Below are 13,867 nucleotides of genomic sequence, written 5' to 3' on the forward strand. Positions count from 1 at the left end.
CAGTAGAGCCCCGTCTCTACTGAAAATACAAAATTAGCTGGGCGTGGTGGCATGCACCTGTAATCCCAGCTACTTGGGAGGCTGAGGCAGGAGAATCCCTTGAACCCAGGAGGCGGAGGTTGCAGTGAGCCGAGATCGCGAGATCACGCCACTGCACTCCAGCCTGGGCAACAAAACTGAAACTCTATCTCAAAAACAAAAAAAGTTGGAGGATGTGTTACGCAGTGAGACCACAACTTCTCTTGCTGTCCTTACCAGCCTCTCCCCCACCTCCCCTTTTCCCTAGTTTATAAACCAGGAGAAAAGGGAGAAAGCAAAAAGTTGGCAAGAAACAGAAGTAAGATAAATAGCCAGGTGACCTTGGCGCCACCACCTGGCCCTGGTGGCTAAAATAATAATGTTAACCCCTGACCAAAACTACTTGTGTTATCTGTAAATTCCAGACGTTGTATGACAAAGCACTGTAAAACTTTTTGTTCTGTTAGCTGATGTATGTAACCCCCAGTCACGTTCCTCACGCTTACTTGATCTATCACGACCCTTTCACATGGACCCCTTAGCGTTGTGAGCCCTTAAAAGGGCTAGGAATTTCTTTTTCGGAGAGCTCGGCTCTTAAGACACGAATCTGCTGACGCTCCCAGTGGAATGAAAACCTCTTCCTTCTTTAATCAGGTGTCTGAGGAGTTTTGTCTGCAGCTCATCCTGCTACAGTATCATATGCCATGTAACAATGTTTCTGTCAATGATGGACCATATGTAAGACAGTGGTCTCATAAGATTATGACACTGTATTGTACTGGACCTTTTTTCTTTTTTTTTTTTTTGGAGACAGAGTCTTGCTCTGTCACCCAGGCTGGAGTATAATGGGGCTATCTCGGCTCACTGCAACCTCCACCTCCTGGGTTCAAGCAATTCTCCCTGCCTCAGCCTCCCGAGTAGCTATAACTACAGGTGTACGCCACCATGTCTCACTAATTTTTGTATTTTAGTAGAGACAGGGTTTCATCATGTTGGCCAGGATGATCTCGAACTCCTGACCTCAGGTGATCCGCCCACCTTAGCCTCCCAAAGCGCTGGGATTACAGGCATGAGCCACTGCGTCCGGCTGTACTGGACCTTTTCTGTGTTTAGACACACAAATTTTTTTTTTGAAACGGAGTCTTGCTCTGTCGCCCGGGCTGGAGTGCAGTGGCCTGATCTCAGCTCACTGCAAGCTCCGCCTCCCGGGTTTACGCCATTCTCCTGCCTCAGCCTCCGGAGTAGCTGGGACTACAGGCGCCCGCCACCTCGCCCGGCTAGTTTTTTGTATTTTTAGTAGAGACGGGGTTTCACCGTGTTAGCCAGGATGATCTCGATCTCCTGACCTCGTGATCTGCCTGTCTCAGCCTCCCAAAGTGCTGGGATTACAGGCTTGAGCCACCGCGCCCGGCACAAATATTTACCATTGTGTTTCAGCTGCTTCCAGTATTCAGCACAGTAACATGCTGTATGGAAGTGTAGCCTGGGAGCAACAGGCTATCCCATATAGCCCAGGTGTGTAGTGGACTGGACCATCTGGGTTTGTGCTGAGTACACCTGTGATGTTTGCAAAGGACACAATTGCCTAACGATGCATTTCTCAGAACACATCTCTGCTGTTAACTATACTAAGCCATTTTATATAAGGGACTTGAGAATCCTTGAGGGTCCCAGAAGCAGTCTCCCACGATAGAGAGGGACAACTGTACCTACAGGCTGTGTCCACTCTGCGAAAGGTACTGTGCTTCTGGGGAGGCTGCAGACACAGCAGGCGTTTCTCACATTGATCTTGCTGCTCAGAGAGGCGTGGAGGAACATAGTCAAGCCGGAAGCTAGCCCGGGAGGTGTGCTCTGTGCAGGGTTAGGGAGGGGATACACAGGCTGATCACCTGGGCAGGGCAGGAGCAGGCATGCCAGTGAGAGAGGTGAGGCAGCAGGGCGGAAGGAGCACACCCTGTGGCAGGCAGGGCGGGGCTGATCTCAGGTCTGGGGCAACAGGACGGGAAGCAGGTGCAGAAGGGATCGTGGAGGCTTTGGAAGCCAGGCAGAGGAACCTGGGTTTATGCTCAGACCCTGGGAGCCAAGGAAAGCATCCGGACAGGAGAAGGGCTGGCCATACTCTAGAAAGGATGTCTGGAAGCAAGAGCAGAGAGCACCAGGGGTAGCACAGGGCCAGAGGGGCAGCTTGGAGCTGGACTAAAGAGCCCGGGAAAGGCTGCAGAGAGCCGTGGGACCGGCTGGTGCCTGAGAGGGAGGCTGGGCCATGGGCAGGAGGGGGCAGCCAGGGCTGGGCTCCCCTCTGCTGGGGAGCCCGGGGAGGACCCAGCCCCAGCACTGACCCTTGCATCCCTTTACTCATTCATCATCGAAGGATTTGCCAGTATCTGCACCAGGCTCCTCCATCCCTGACTCTGAGGTAGGTCACAGGGCCATATGCATTATCATGAAATCATACAATACCTTGCCCAAAGTAAATGGGCCCCTAAGGTCTCCAATTATGGTTTGCCTCTAACCTAACCAGGAGGCTGAAGTCAGGGAGGACTTCCTGGAGGAGGAGGTATCTGAGCTCAGCCTGTGTCCTGAGAGCCATGGGGAGCTACTGTGGAGGAATGACTTAGAAGCTTTGCATTCTACACAGATTGACCTCTCCACCCTAAAACTTCTACATTTCACAGATCACCACCTTCTATCTTTCCTCCTAATCCTTTTGTAGTTTAATGTTTCATATTAATATTTAACTTTTCAATCCATCTAGACTTTTTTTAAAACAACCCCATAAATATATACACCTGCTGTGTACCCACAAAAATTAAAAATAAATTATTTTAAAAACACATGTAACTGAATAGTTTCAAACATATTCAAAAGCAGAGAGAAGAGCAGGCCGCATGCTCACGCACCCATCACCTGGCTAGCATGCCTTACATTTTGGGAACAGACTTAGCTGCCAAATTTTAATTTTTTTTTTTTTTTTTTTTTGAGACGGAGTCTTGCTCTGTCACCCAGGCTGGAGTACATTGGCGCAATCTCGGCTCACTGCAACCTCTGCCTCCCAGGTTCCAGTGACTCTCCTTCCTCTGCCTTCTGAGTAGCTGGGATTACAGGCATATACCACCACGCCCAGCTAATTTTGTGTTTTTAGTAGAGACAGGGTTTCACCATGTTGGCCAGGCTGGTCTTGAACTCCTGACTCCAGTGATCTGCTTGCCTCGGCCTCCCAAAGTGCTAGGATTACAGCCATGAGCCACCACACCCGGCCCCCAATTTTAATTCTGTCAATTATTTTTTTTTAAAGTATTTTCTATGATCAAAATTTCATAAAGGACATGCTAACATACACATACACTAACACAGGAAAAACTAGCTCTGAATAAAGAAGACCTTAAACTGAAGAAGTTCAAGCCGGGCGCATGGCTCACACCTGTACTTCCTGCACTTCGGGAGGCCGAGGCAGGTGGCTCACCTGAGGGCAGGAGTTTGAGACCAGCCTGGCCAACATAGAGAAACCCCATCTCTACTAAAAGCACAAAAATTAGCTGGGCATGGTGGCGGGTGCCTGTGATCCCAGCTACTCGGGAGGCTGAGGCAGGAGAATCACTTGAACGCAGGGCCGGTGGTTGCAGTGAGCCAGGATTGCGCCACTGTACTGCAGCCTGGGTGGAAGAGTGGAACTCCGTCTAAAAAAAACCAAAAAACAAAGAAAAAAACAAGAAGTTCAACTTGAAGGGAAAATGCTGTATTGTCTTTCCCTTTGTTACGTCACCAGGGCACAGTCCATCCCAGGCTGGCGCTGATCCACAGGCTGGAGCGGGGCTGCCCCAGAAGAGGACATGCCAGGAAGAGCTTGGCTGGTGTTCAGGAGCCCGGGCCGGGTCAGGTCAAGAGGTGTTGAGGCAGGACAGGAGAGGCCGCTGGAGGCTCGTGGGATATGAGCGGTCAGCCCATTTCAATGTGGAAACTGAGCTCTGCTGCTTCTCTTCCTCTTCTTCAGTGCATTCAGATTCCATCCGGCTTGGGAAGCGGGTATGTCCCTTCCTACAAAGGACGGTTGGGAGCCTGAGTGTTGGGAGAAAGTGAAACCGCTGAGCTGCTAACAACTAGGGCTGCCGTCAAGCCTATGGGGAAAGAGAAAAGAGGACGTTTGGAAGGAGAGAGATCAAGGTGTGGGACGCTGGGAGAGGACCACAGGAAAGGGACCAGCGACGGGGTACCCCGGTGGCATCTGAGGGTGTGGCCCAACCAGGAGGTCCGGAGGCTGCCAGCCGAGTGGCCCAGGAGAGGGAACCTCACAGGGGCTGAGTGGGATCCAAGCCCTAGCCACCGTCCTGACCACCCCCATTTCTCAGGAACAAGACCTTCCACAGTGGCCTCCCCGGCAGTGGAAAGAGCCAAACTGGCAACATGGACTTTCTTCAGCTGCACTTGGATGCCGCCTCAGTGCCCCAGGGCAGGAGGAAGCTCCCGCACCCATTCTGGAATGAGGGGTTGGAGGAGGGCTGGGCTGAGCAAACGGCCCTCTCTGCTCTGGTTGGTGGGAAGGGAGCCCATTATACAAGAGACCCCCAGGTCTCAGTAAGGGGTGACAGAGACTTGGGGAGGAGTGGCTGTCACTGCAGAGGTGAGAGGGTTTGGAGAGAAGGGACGTGCCTTTTTGGCCTCGTTGACTAGCACCTGGTAGCCAGTTAGTAACCCTTATTGGATAAAGAAATGATTAAACAGATGCAAAAAAAAATGTTGACTTTGCTTTACCCAAACCTCAGTTCTCTCAACTACATTCTGGGGACGCCACCTACCTGGCTGCACTGTTGTGAAGTTTAAATAAGGCAGGTTAACTTCACCTCTCCTTTAAGACACAGCTCAGACGCTGCCTCCTCCGAGAAGCCCCCTCTGCCTACCCCTATGGGCTCTAGGGTATCTTAGAACAATGCCTTCTTATGGTTTTGGGAACTCCCCTGTCCCTGGATTTGGAGCAAACGCAGGGGAGGAGCCACACCTGACTAATCTCTGCGTCTCCCAGCATGTAAGTGGCATAAGGATAGGGCTGTGCCGGCTCCAGGCGCTCACTGAAGGATGTACTTGGCAGGGAGTACGCAGCCAGCGGGTGAGCTCCTCACTCTCCCCAGCTGACTGCTGGGCAGGAAAGGCGGGTTCAGGAGACCCAGCCTCCCTGCGCTGTAACCACCTCTGTCTGCACATCCAGCCGCATTGATCAAGGGTTCAATTTGGGGGGTCCTTTTGGGAGGCCAGGAGACTCACTCCAGGCACTTCTTTCAGGGGGGTGTGTGTGTGTGTGTGTGTGGTTTTATTTTTATTTATTTATTTATTTATTTTGAGATGGAATCTCGCTCTGTCGCTCAGGCTGGAGTGTGCTGATGCGATCTGGGCTCCCTGCAAGCTCTGCCTCCCGGGTTCACGCCATTCTCCTGCCTCAGCCTTACTGAGTAGCTGGATTACAGGTGCCTGCCACCACGCCTGGCTAATTTTGTTTTTTTTTTCAGTAGAGACAGGGTTTTGCCACGTTGCCCAGGCTGGTCTTGAATTCCTGGCCTCAGGCGATCCACCCGCCTCAGCCTCCCAAAGTGCTGGGATTACAGGTGTGAGCCACCACGCCTGGCCTAGGGGTACATGAAACTTTTTTTTTTTTTTTGAGACAGAGTATCACTCTGCCACCAGGCTGGAGTGCAGTGGTGTGATCTCGGCTCACTGCAACCTCCACCTCCCGGGTTGAAGCTATTCTCCTGCCTCAGCCTCCTGAGTAGCTGGGATTACAGGTGTACGCCACCACACCCAGCTAATTTTTGTATTTTTAGTAGAGACAGGCTTTCACCACTTCGGACACGATGGTCTCGATCTCCTGACCTCATGATCCACCCGCCTCGGCCTCCTGAAGTGCTGGGATTACAGACGTGAGCCACCGCGCCTGGCCGAGATGTTTTGATACAGGAATATAATGTATAATAATCACATCAGGGAAAATGATGTAATCATCACATCAAGCATTTATCCTTTCTTTGTGTTACAAAAAAATCTAATTATACTTTTTTATTTATTTATTAAATGTACAATAAATTATTGTTGACTCCAGTTACCCTGCTGTGCCACCAAATACGGATCTTCTTCATTCTATTTATATTTCTGCACCCATTAACCATCCCCACCCCACCTCACCCCCCACCCACTGCCCTTCTCAGCATCTGGTAACCATCCTTCTACTTTCTATCTCCATGAGTTCATTCGGTTTAATTTTTAGCTCTCCAGCCAGGTGCGGTGGCTCACACCTGTAATCCCAGCACTTCGGGAGGCCGAGGCGGGTGGATCACAAGGTCAGGAGTTCAAGACCAGCCTGGCCAACATGGTGAAACCCCATCTCTACTAAAAATCCAAAAATTAGCTAGGTGTGGTGGTGCGTACCTGTAGTCCCAGCTACTCGGGAGGTTGAGGCAGGAGAATTGCTTGAAACTGGGAGGAAGAGGTTGCAGTGAGCCAAGATCACATCACTGCACTTGAGTCTGGGCAACAGAGTAACAGTCCATCTCAAAAAAAAAAAAAAAGTTTAAATCCCACAAATAAGTGAGAACATGTGAAGTTTATCTTTCTGTGCCTGGCTTGTTTCACTTAACATAATGACCTCCAGTTCCATCTATGTTGTTGCTTTGTTATAAATGACAGGATCTTGGTCGGGCGCAGTGGCTCATGCCTGTAATCCCAGCATTTTGAGGGGCTGAGGTGGACTGATCATGAGGTCAAGAGATCAAGACCATCGTGGCCAACATGGTGAAACCCTGTCTCTACCAAAAATACAAAAATTAGCTGGGTGTGGTGGTGGGCGCCTGTAGTCCCAGCTACTCGGGAGGCTGAGGCAGGAGAATCACTGGAACCCAGGAGGTGGAGCTTGCAGTGAGCTGAGATCGTTGCACTCCAGCCTGGCAACAGAGCGAGACTCCATCTCAAAAACAAGCAAACAAAAAAACAAAACAAATGACAGGATCGCATTCTTTTTTTTTTTTCTTTCTTTCTTTTTTTTTTCTTTGAGATGGAGTCTCGCTCTGTGGCCCAGGCTAGAGTGCAATGCACCGTCTCGGCTCACTGTAATTCCACCTCCCAGGTTCAAGCGATTCTTCTGTCTCAGCCTCCTGAGTAACTGGGATTACAGGTGTGTGTCACCACGCCCAGTTAATTTTTGTATATTAGTAGCGACAGAGTTTCACCATGTTGGCCAAGCTGGTCTCGAACTCCTGACCTCAGGTGATCCGCCTGCCTCAGCCTCCCAAAGTGCTGGGATTGCAGGCATGAGCCACCATGCCCGGCCCTTCCTTTACAATTTGGATGCCCTCTAATTCTTCTTTCTCTTGTCTGACTGCTCTAGCTAGGACTTCCAGTACTGTTGAACAGCAGTGGTGAAAGTGGGCACCCTTGCCGTGTTCCAGATCTCAGAGGAAAGGATTTTGGTTTTTCCCCATTTGGTATCATATTAGCTGTAGGTCTGCCATATATGGCTTTTACTGTGTTGAGGTATGTTCCTTCTATACCCAGATTTGGAGGGCTTTTATCATTTGGGGATGCTGAATTTTATCAAATGCTTTTTCAGCATCAGTTGAAGTTATTCTATGGTTTTGTCCTTCATTCTGTTGATATGATGGGTCATATTGACTGATTCATGTATGTTGAACCATCCTTGTATCCTTGGGATAAATCCCACTTGGTCATGATGAATAACCTTTTGAATGTGTTGTTTAATTCAGTTTGCTTGTATTTTGTTGATAATTTTTGCATCAGTGTTCATAAGAGATATTGGCCTGTAATTGTTTTATTATGTCTTTGTCTGATTTGGGTATCAGGATAATACTGGCCTCGTAGAATGTGTTTGGAAGGATTCCCTCCTCCTCTATTTTTCAGAATAGTTTGAATAGGATTGTTATTAGTTCTTCTTTAAATGTTTGGTAAAATTCAGCAGTGAAGTCATTGGGTTCCTGGGCTTCTTTATCGGGAAACATTTTATTACAGTTTTCATCACATGACTTGTTATTGGTCTGTTGAGGTTTTTGTTATTTTAATTTTTTTTTTTTTTTTTTTGAGACGGAGTCTCGCTCTGTCGCCCAGGCTGGAGTACAGTGGCCGGATCTCAGCTCACTGCAAGCTCTGCCTCCTGGGTTCACTCCATTCTCCTGCCTCAGCCTCCCGAGTAGCTGGGACTACAGGCGCCGCCACCTCGCCCGGCTAGTTTTTTGTATTTTTTTAGTAGAGACGGGGTTTCACCATGTTAGCCAGGGTGGTCTCGATCTCCTGACCTCGTGATCCGCCCGCCTCGGCCTCCCAAAGTGCTGGGATTACAGGCTTGAGCCACCGCGCCCGGCCTATTTTAATTTTTTTGAGATGGAGTCTTGCTCTGTCACCCAGGCTGGAGTGCAGTGGCGCGACCTTGGCTCACTGCAAGCTCTGCCTCCCAGGTTCAAGTGATTCTCCTGCCTTAGCCTCCCGAGTAGCTGGCATTAAAGGCACCCGCCACCATGCACGGCTAATTTTTATGTTTTTTAGTAGAGACCAGGGTTTCACCATGTTGGCCAGGCTGGTCTCGAACTCCTGATCTCAGGTGATCCGCCCGCCTCAGCCTCCCAAAGTGCTGGGATTACAGGCGTGAGCCACCGCGCCCGGCCTGTTCAGGTTTTTGGATTTCTTTTTTTTTTTTTTTTTTTTGAGACGGAGTCTCACTCTGTCTCCCGGGCTGGAGTACAGTGGCCGGATCTCAGCTCACTGCAAGCTCCGCCTCCCAGGTTTACGCCATTCTCCTGCCTCAGCCTCCCCAGTAGCTGGGACTACAGGCGCCCGTCACCTCGCCCGGCTAGTTTTTTTTGTATTTTTTAGTAGAGATGGGGTTTCACCGTATTAGCCAGGATGGTCTCGATCTCCTGACCTCGTGATCCACCCGTCTCGGCCTCCCAAAGTGCTGGGATTACAGGCTTGAGCCACCGCGCCCGGCTGGATTTCTTCATGGTTCAGTCTTGATAGGTTGTATGTGTGTAGAAATTGATGCAGTTCTAGGCTTTCCAGTTTATTAGCATATAGTTGCACATAGTTGCCTCTAATGATCCTTTGAGTTTCTGTGGGATCAGTGGTAATGTCTCCTTTTCAACCTCTGATTTTATTGATTTGGGTCTTCTCTCTTTTTTTCTCAGTCTGGCTAAAGGTTTGTTGATTTTGTTTATCTTTTCGGAAAAACAACTTTTTGTGTCATTGATTTTTGTATTGTTTCCTTCATTTCCATTTCATTTATTTCTGCTCTAGTCTTTGTTTTTTTTGAGACAGAGTCTCAATCCACTTACCCAGCTAGAGTGCAGGGTGCAATCACGAGTCACTGCAGCCTCCACTTCCTGAGCTCAGGTGATTCTCCCACCTCAGCCTCCCAAGTAGCTGGGGCCACAGGCACACATCACCACATCCAGCCATTTTTTTTCCCCGTATTTTTAGGAGAGATGGGGTTTTGCCGTGTTGGCCAGACTGATCTCAAACTCCTGAGCACCTAGGAGTTGGGCCACCACGCCCATGAACCTGGCCTGCTCTGATCTTTATTATTTGTTTGCTCCTACTAATTTTGTGTTTGTTTTTCTTTTCTTTTCTTTCCTTCTTTTTTTTTTTTTTTTTTTTTTTTGTGACAGGGTCTCGCTCTGTCACCCAGGTTGGAGTGCAGTGGCACCATCTTGGCTCACTGCAACCTCCGCTTCCAGGATTCAAGCAGTTCTCCTGCCTCAGCCTCCTGAGTAGTTGGGACGACAGGCGTGAACCACCACGCCCAGCTAAGTTTTGTATTTATTTTTAGTAGAGATGGGTTTTCGTCGTGTTGGTCAAGCTGGTCTGAAACTCCTGGATTCAAGTGATCCGCCAGTCAGGCCTCCCAAAGGGCTGGGATTACAGGCGTGAGCCACCGTGCCCGGCCTGCTCTTGATTTTCTAGTTCTTTAACGTGCGTCGTAGCCAGGAATGGTGGCTCACACCTGTAATCCCAGCCCTTTGGGAGGCGAAGGTGGGATTGCTCGAGCCGAGGAGTGTGGGACCAGCGTGAACAACATGGTGGGACCCTGTCTCTACAAAAAGTACAAGAATTAGCTGGATGTAGTGATTGTGCACCTAGAGTCCCATTTATTTGGGTGGCTGAGGTAGGAGGATCACTGGAGCCTGGGAGGTCGAGGCTGCAAAGAACTATGATCGTGCCACTGCACTCCAGCCTGGGCAACAGAGCAAGACCGTCTCCAAAAAAAAAAAAAAAAAAAAAAAAAAGGTGGTTTATTTGAAGTTTTTCTACTTTTTTGATGTAGGCGCTTATAGCTATAAACTTCCCTCTAACACTGCTTTCACGTATCCCGCAGGTTCTTAACACTGCTTTCACGCATCCCACAGGTTCTTAACACTGCTTTCACGCATCCCGCAGGTTCTTAACACTGCTTTCGCATCCCGCAGGTTCTTAACACTGCTTTCACGCATCCGCAGGTTCTTAACACTGCTTTCACGCATCCCGCAGGTTCTTAACACTGCTTTCACGCATCCCGAAGGTTCTTAACACTGCTTTCACGCATCCCGCAGGTTCTTAACACTGCTTCACGCATCCCGCAGGTTCTTAACACTGCTTTCACGCATCCGCAGGTTCTTAACACTGCTTTCACGCATCCCGCAGGTTCTTAACACTGCTTTCACGCATCCCGCAGGTTCTTAACACTGCTTTCACGCATCCCGCAGGTTCTTAACACTGCTTCACGCATCCCGCAGGTTCTTAACACTGCTTTCACGCATCCCGCAGGTTCTTAACACTGCTTTCACGCATCCCGCAGGTTCTTAACACTGCTTTCACGCATCGCAGGTTCTTAACACTGCTTTCACGCATCCCGCAGGTTCTTAACACTGCTTTCACGCATCCCGCAGGTCTTAACACTGCTTTCACGCATCCGCAGGTTCTTAACACTGCTTTCACGCATCCCGCAGGTTCTTAAAACTGCTTTCACGCATCCCGCAGGTCTTAACACTGCTTTCACGCATCCCGCAGGTTCTTAACACTGCTTTCACGCATCCCGCAGGTTCTTAAACTGCTTTCACGCATCCCGCAGGTTTTTAACACTGCTTTCACGCATCCCGCAGGTTCTTAACACTGCTTTCACGCATCCCGCAGTTCTTAACACTGCTTTCACGCATCCCGCGGTTCTTAACACTGCTTTCACGCATCCCGCAGGTTCTTAACACTGCTTTCACGCATCCCGCAGGTTCTTAACACTGCTTTCACGCATCCCGCAGGTTCTTAACACTGCTTTCACGCATCCCGCAGGTTCTTAACACTGCTTTCACGCATCCCGCAGGTTCTTAACACTGCTTTCACGCATCCCGCAGGTTCTTAACACTGCTTTCACGCATCCCGCAGGTTCTTAACACTGCTTTCACGCATCCCGCAGGTTCTTAACACTGCTTTCACGCATCCCGCAGGTTCTTAACACTGCTTTCACGCATCCCGCAGGTTCTTAAACCTGCTTTCACGCATCCCGCAGGTTCTTAACACCTGCTTTCACGCATCCCGCAGGTTCTTAACACCTGCTTTCACGCATCCCGCAGGTTCTTAACACTGCTTTCACGCATCCCGCAGGTTCTTAACACTGCTTTCACGCATCCCGCAGGTTCTTAACACTGCTTTCGTATCCCGCAGGTTCTTAACACAGGTTCTTAACACTGCTTTCACGCATCCCGCAGGTTCTTAACACTGCTTTCACGCATCCCACAGGTTCTTAACACTGCTTTCACGCATCCCGCAGGTTCTCACATGTTGTTTCCCTTCTCATGTTTCAAAAGACTTTAAAATTTCCTTCCTGTAGGCCGGGCGCGGTGGCTCAAGCCTGTAATCCCAGCACTTTGGGAGGCCGAGACGGGCGGATCACGAGGTCAGGAGATCGAGACCATCCTGGCTAACACAGTGAAACCCCGTCTCTACTAAAACAAATACAAAAAAACTAGCCGGGCGAGGTGGCGGGCGCCTGTAGTCCCAGCTACTCGGGAGGCTGAGGCAGGAGAATGGCGTAAACCCGGGATGCGGAGCTTGCAGTGAGCTGAGATCCGGCCACTGCACTCCAGCCCGGGCGACAGAGCGAGACTCCGTCTCAAAAAAAAAAAAAAAAAATTTCCTTCCTGTTTTGTTGACCTGTTTTGTGGCCCAACATGCGGTCTATGTTTGACGACGGTTCATGTGCTGAGGTAAGAATGTGTGATCTGCACGGTTCATGTGCTGAGGTAAGAATGTGTGACCTGCAGCTGCTGCGTGACGTGTTCTGTCAATGTCCGTTTGGTCTGTAGTGTACATTAAGTCCCGTGTTTCTTTGATTCTCTGTCTGGATGATTGATCTGTCCAATGCTGAAAACGGGGTGTTGAAATCTCCAGCTATTATTGTATTGGGATCTCTCTCTTTAGCTCTAGTAATATTCGCTTCCTGTATCTGGAAGCTGCAGCACTGGGTGCGTATGTTTTTACAATTGTTATATTCCCTTGCTGAGTTGACTCCTTTATCATTATATAATAACCCGCTTTGTCTCTTTTTATAGTTTTTGTCTTGAAAGTGATTCATTTTCTCGAAGTTTTGCTACCCCTGCTTTTTGGATTGTTTGCATGGAATATCCCTGTCAATTCCTTTATTTTTAGTCTATGTGGTTTTTTTGTTTGTTTCTGTTTTTGTATTTTTTTTGAGATGGAGTCTTGCTCTGTGTCCCAGGCTGGATGGAGTGCAGTGGTGCGATCTTGGCTCCCTGCAAGCTCCGCCTCCCCGGTTCACGCCATTCTCCTGCCTCAGCCTCCCGAGTAGCTGGGACTACAGGCGCTCACCACCACACCTGGCTAATTTTTTGTATTTTTAGTAGAGACAGGGTTTCACCGTGTTAGCCAGGATGGTCTCGATCTCCTGACCTCATGATCCGCCCACCTCGGCCTCCCAAAGTGCTGGGATTATAGGGGTGAGCCACCGCGCCTGGCCTAGTCTATGTGTGTTTTTATAGGTAAAGTGTTTCTTGTATGCAGGAGATGGTTGGGTCTTGTTTTTTGATCCATCCATCCACTCTTTTTTTTTTTATTTGATATTTTAATGATACTTTTAGTTGTAGGGTACATGTGCACAACATGCAGGCTTGTTACATATGTATACATGTGCCATGTTGGTGTGCTGCACCCATTAACTCGTCATTTACATTAGGTGTATCTCCTAATGCTATCCCTCCCCCCTCCCCCCGCCCCACGTCAGGCCTCGGTGTGTGGTGTTCCCCACCCTGTGTCCAAGTGTTGTCATTGTTCAATTCCCACCTATGAGTGAGAACATGTGGTGTTTGGTTTTCTGTCCTTGCGATAGTTTGCTCAGAATGATGGTTTCCAGCTTCATCCATGTCCCTACAAAGGATGTGAACTCATCCTTTTTTATGGCTGCATACATTCCAAGGTGTATATGTGTCACATTTTCTTAATCCAGTCTGTCACTGATGGACATTTGGGTTGGTTCCAAGTCTTTGCTGTTGTGAATAGTGCCACAATAAACATACGTGTGCATGTGTCTTTATAGCAGCATGACTCATAATCCTTTGGGTATATCCCCAGTAATGGGATGCCTGGGTCAAATGGTATTTCTAGTTCTAGATCCTTGAGGAATCACCACACTGTTTTCCACAATGGTTGAACTAGTTTACAGTCCCACCAACAGTGTAAAAGTGTTCCTATTTCTCCACATCCTCTCCAGCACCTGTTGTTTCCTGACTTTTTAATGATCGCCATAGTAACTGGTGTGAGATGGTATCTCATTGTGGTTTTGATTTGTATTTCTCTGATGGCCAGTGGTGATGAGCAT

Source organism: Trachypithecus francoisi, unplaced genomic scaffold, assembly GCF_009764315.1.
Source record: "Trachypithecus francoisi isolate TF-2019V2 unplaced genomic scaffold, Tfra_2.0 Lachesis_group8, whole genome shotgun sequence".
Lineage (NCBI taxonomy): Eukaryota > Metazoa > Chordata > Mammalia > Primates > Cercopithecidae > Trachypithecus > Trachypithecus francoisi.